Here is a 5834-nt window from a genome sequence, read left to right as displayed (position 1 = left end):
TCACTTTTTATAGGAATGGTACCTGTATGGATGAGTATTCTAAATTTTCTCTTGAATATGCCACAAATAGCGGCAGTATAAACATGCATGCAATGATATGCACAAACAGAAAAGTTTTGTGTGTTCACCTTGTTGAGGTTTATACTTTTAAAAGTGTTAGAGTGATCAAGTGGTCTTTTAAGAGTTTAAAAAGATTTTTTCTACTTTATATAATGGAAAAGGCTTGTGTAGAATTCCTATCTCATGTGGGGGGATATGGTTAGAAGATAATGAAGGAAATGCTAAAGAGAATTAAGGGGTGGGAAATATTATGCCCTCTCTATGATGGTAAGATGTGGGATCTATTTGGGGATCCTAATTCCTCATTCGATACATCTGAAACCTTGCCCATTATATCCTTTCTTAGATAGCATGTCAAAATTGACATTGCAATGTGTATGCAAATCTAATGGGGAAGGAATTTCATCATAAATATTATTAAAATTAGTTATATAAGCATATTTTAAAATACTAAAAGGATGAATAGATCTATAAAGATTGATCCATGTGAGAGGATGCACATCTTGATTAGCATCATTCATGTCCATTTGGGAGATAAGGAATTTTTCATTCATTGGGTTATTTGGATGGGACAAAGTGCTTTTATCATTCATTGTTTCATTTATACTTAGTATAACATTAGGTGATATGCCATTAAGGAAATGAATAATATATGTGTCTCAAAATGTCTTGATAAATGAGGTTGTCACATGAAGAAGAATAGGACTCTAAGTTTATTAATATGTCATGAGTTGGATCACCAATATCTAGAGCATGTTCCTCTTGCACAAAATTATTTTCATGGGGGAAGTAATTTTTGGGAGAAGAAACATTCACTCTTTGATGCTTCATCTCTAAGAGAGAGATCATTGGAAGTAGTGTTAACAATATCATCTTCTTGCACCAAGATGTCTTCGTGAATAAGGGAAAATTTGGGAGAATGGAAAGAATGGTTCATCTCATTATAATTTATAAGAGTATAAAAGGTACAACATGGAATATCTACCAAAGTTTTTATAAAAGAAAAACAATCATTGAAATTCTCATTATGTAAAAACATGAAACATTTATAAAATCCTTTAGAAAAAATAAGCATGCCATAAACATCTTTGAAACTCTCATTATGAATTAAATTAAGATGTAATGGATCAAGGCACATAAGATGAAATGAAATGTGCCTCTTTTTAACAAATGATGTTGGTAAATGTAACTAATCAACAATGCAATCAATTGTGAAAGTGTAAATAAATTTGATTGTATAATATTCATGAATTAAATTATAATATAATGCAAATATATGACATGTAGGGTTTACCAAAATGATGTGTATGGAAATTGTTGGGGTTAAGGTGCTCAACCTTTGAGAGTCGTAACACTATTTTATTGGAATAGATTTGATGTGCTATTATATCTTAAGTGATAAAATTATAGTTTTTCATATCACTTTGTGGGACCTATATGGGAGAAGAATCCTACATGCAATATATGTGAGGAGACCATGGAAATGTGCCACTTGTCACCTAAACACTAATTTTGGGCAAATATTTTGAAGTAATTCCTAGGAGGTGCACATTTGTAACACTTGTCTCAATTTTTTGAGTGAACTATGACATGATCCCTATTGTTTAGGAAGTTGGAATCTACTTTGAAGATCAAGTTTCGAAGTTATTAATTTAGTTGGAGTTGTGCATAATTGCAATTTCTATTTCATGTTGAGTCAACATGGAATTTGGATGATTTTGGAGGTGTAGTTACCTTTTGGTATGTGTAAGCTTCCTAAGCAAATTTTATAATAATTAAAAATTTCATATATTGAGTAATTTTTCAATTTTAAAGTTACTTTTTGCATGTGTAATATTTTTGGGACCTTCCATGTTGCATCTTCATGCTTAGGCATGAGTTTTGGAAAGATAAATTTATGCGTTGGAAGCTTTATAAATACAAGTGTTTGAATCAAAAGATAACACAATTAGCTAGTAAAGTTATCATTTCAATATCATGATAAGACACTTATAAATTTGATTCATTGATTAATTGAATAGTTAGACGAGGATATTACTAATTTGATAAATAAGTTAATCTTTGAGGGTATAATAATGAATTTATTTAATATTTTTATTTGATAAAGAACATGATAATTTGAAGAATGAGTTAAATAATGGAGAAGATATGAGAGTAGAATTATGAATTTTTTCTTTTTTCTTTTTTATTATTTTATTTAAAATTTTAATCTCTACCGGTATGTGAATAACCAATACTACAACATAATTTTTTTTAATTATAAAAAAAATGAATAGAATATTCTACATCAAGACATGTGATTATTGAAATGACAAGTGAAGTAATGTATTTATAGGCTTTGAAAAAAATCAAATGAATGATGAAGATATGATGGAGAATTAAGAGGTAATTAGTTGTGTAAATTTTCTATTTTGAGTGCATAAGGATGATAATAATAAATTTTATTAAATAAAATAAATCAATGATTAGACAAGGAAGTTACTAATTTGATAAATAAGTTTATTTGTGAGGGGATAAGTATGGATTAATTGATTTATTTAATGAATTTTTAATGAAGAATTTTCTAATTTGAAGAATGAGTTAACTAATCAAGAAGAAATAAGTGGATAATTATAATTTATTTAAATAAATAATTAACTAAATCACAATAATTATTATTATAAAATACGTAAATATAAAAATAAGTTACATATATTTTTTTTTTAAATCAAAACTATAAAACAAAATAAAAAAAAGTGCTTCAGATAAAAATAGAATAAACAATATAATCAAATCAAATAAAAAGTTATATATAAAATAAATAAGTAAAAAATATAGATAGAAGTCTACTATTTGAATTATTAATATATTAACATAAAATAAAATAACTTTGACACAATATCTTTTTTTTTTTTTTTAAATAATTTGAAGACATCTACATAAATATATTAATTAATAAACCAACCAAATAAATTATATTTTATATAATTCAAAAAACTATTATAATAAAGAAATACTAGAGGGCACCTAGTGAGCATTCATAACGGAGAAATTTTTTTTATGTGACCGTCCTTCAATGCTATATATTAATAATAGTTTGCTATATATTATTCCTTGTTGAAACAAGACTAGATATTATTCGTTTGTTATGTGCAAATCCACAATTTTGGAAGATTTCAGTCTTCATCAGTTTCCAACCATTGGGTGAATGAAACCCAATATATAGATCGGTTGCTAAAAGAATAGAATAGTTTTCATTGTGTCGCATAGGTGGTAAAGACTTCTCAGATTCGAAAATATAGAATACCAAATTTCTTCTTACTCAGAATGAGACAAACTCTTTGAAGAACCAAATCTATTAGATTTGCTAATAAATGTGAGATGATTTGGATACAATAACATAGTTGTATGAACAACTTAAAGTTGCATAAATTTCTGACTGCGAACATAACTCAAAAGGCTTAATCAAGCAAGAGCTTGGATTGCGTTACAAAGGAAAAAATCCAGCAAGATCTTGGAATGCGTTACAAAGAAGACAGGACACGGTCCTTACAATGTAATAATGTGTTATTAAAAACAATTATTTGTCAGAGCTTAATTGGCAGCATAGTAACAACACTATAATAAACAGGGAAATAATAAATCAGGGGGACTGAATATAAATATCTCACTTATTCACAGGAATGCTGTGAGAATTCCTGAAAACATTGTTAGGGTCAAATTTGGTCTTTACCTTCACCAATCTGTCGAAATTGCCTCCGAAATACTTTTCACCCCAAGCTCTTGCCTCTGCCACGCTAGCTGTTCCATTAACAGCTGTGCCCAAGTCCAGATCTAAATAGTTCACATAGGCACCCCTTGGATTTTTGGATACATGAGGAGTCATGTATGTGTAAAATCTTCGGATCCAATCGATGAATCCCGAATCCTTGCTGCTATGACTCCACGTAACCTGATATTGTATGTTGTACAAATACCCTTTCCTGTGGGGAAATGGAATCTCCCACGATGATATCTCGTACATTCTTCCACCCAGCGGAGCAAAAATAACATAACCGTTAAGCTCCTCTTCCAGGAACTTCCATGCACCCTCCAACCCTGATGGCGATATGGGGCTCGATACAAAATCAGATTTTGCTTTGAAGTAGTTTTTGCCGGAATTGGTCCTGTTAGCCAGCTGGCTCGTATTGGTATATGCGGTGTAAGATATTGAGCCTATCCAGTCCGTCTCCTCGCAATCTCCAGCAACGATTCCCATTTCGGGGAAACTTTCGTTAGCCACTTTGAGCAGCTGATCGAGGGGGCCGAGATACATTCCATTGAAGGTGAGCGTCACGTCCTTCTCGCCACTTTGCAATTAGGTGCCTGATATGACGGCGCGAATGAAAAAATCCCGTTCCAAATAAGGTGCCATGGATTGCCACCGATAGACCAGGTCGGTCACCTTACTTCGCCCCGTTCTGTGCACATTGAAAACCGTTACTTTGAGAGGCACGCTCACCAGCCGGACTTTCCACGCAACGACGACACCCCAGCTGCCTCCACTTCCGCCTCGGAGGGCCCAAAAGAGATCTTCTCCCATGCTCTTTCTGTCCAACAACTTACCATTTGCGTCCACAAGCACCGCATCGATGATGTTGTCCGCGGCGAGCCCGTATTTCCTGGAGAGCAAACTCATTCCGCCGCCACTAAAATGGCCGCCCGTGCCCATCGTAGGACACACTTCCGCAGGGAAGCCGTAGTCTGTTGTAACGCCTGCAATGGAGGAGTACAGCTGTCCAACCGTTGCTCCCGCCTCTGCCCACGCTGTTTTCGACTTCATGTCGACCGTAACGTGGTCAAAATTGATGAGGTCGATGATAGCGAAATTGGGAGAATCGGAAGTGGAGGAGAGACCTTCGTAGCTGTGCCCTCCGCTCCGCACAACGATCTGCCAGCCGTGCTGGATGCAGCACCGCACCGAGTCTACCACTTGTTCTCTCTTGTATGGCAGAATCAACACGTATGGTTTGCGCACGCTCGGTTTTGTATACCTCAGGTTTTGCAGAGAAAACCTCAAGAGAGAATCGTATGCAGAGGAAGAATTAGAAGTCGTCACGTTTGTGATGCCCTTTTGTTGAAGGCACGATATGAGCCCCTGCCCATCTTGTGCAGATGCGCAGATGCTCAATAGAAGCAATGCGGTGCACAACGAGATAATCCCAACAAGGCCATGGTTATGGAGAACTTCTATTCCTCCGTTCTATATTTATAGCTCGCCTGCGGGGCAAGTGCTTTGAACGTTTATTTCTCATCTTTGACTAAATAGAGGAGCCGCCTACTTTTTTGCCTTATCTAGAATAATAATTAGGCGTGGACTTTGAAAAATACCGTTTTAAGTATGTGGATTTTTATTTTTTTAAATTATTTTTTCAGATTACATATAATAATATTTTAAATGATATAATAAAGTTATAATATCTATGTACACATAAAAAATTATAAATAGTAAAAATTAATTAGATATTATAAATGTACATATGTAGATATTATAATATTACATATATAAAATTAAAATAAATATTTACATTTATAATTATTATATTTTATTAAATATTTTTTATTTGTACATATATAAATTTTTTATTCTTATATAGTTTAGTAATGTGATTATATATATGTATGAAATTTTTAAAAAATAAACATATAATTTATTATTAAAGAATATAAATATATAATATCAAAAATAATTATATTTATTAGAAACTTATTATTATTTACTTATATATTGATTTTTAAAAGTTTAATAATATTAT

The 5834-nt window shown here is 32.4% G+C and overlaps 1 pseudogene; it reads right to left on the bottom strand.

Annotated features, from left to right (window-relative positions):
* Positions 1 to 3651: 3651 nt before the first annotated feature.
* On the bottom strand, positions 3652 to 5333 carry LOC131044105 (berberine bridge enzyme-like D-2; annotated as a pseudogene).
* Between the last annotated feature and the right edge of the window lie 501 nt (positions 5334 to 5834).

The sequence above is a fragment of the Cryptomeria japonica genome, chromosome 4, assembly GCF_030272615.1.
Source record: "Cryptomeria japonica chromosome 4, Sugi_1.0, whole genome shotgun sequence".
In the NCBI taxonomy this organism is placed as follows: domain Eukaryota; kingdom Viridiplantae; phylum Streptophyta; class Pinopsida; order Cupressales; family Cupressaceae; genus Cryptomeria; species Cryptomeria japonica.
This window is presented reverse-complemented; position numbering and strand designations above follow the sequence as displayed.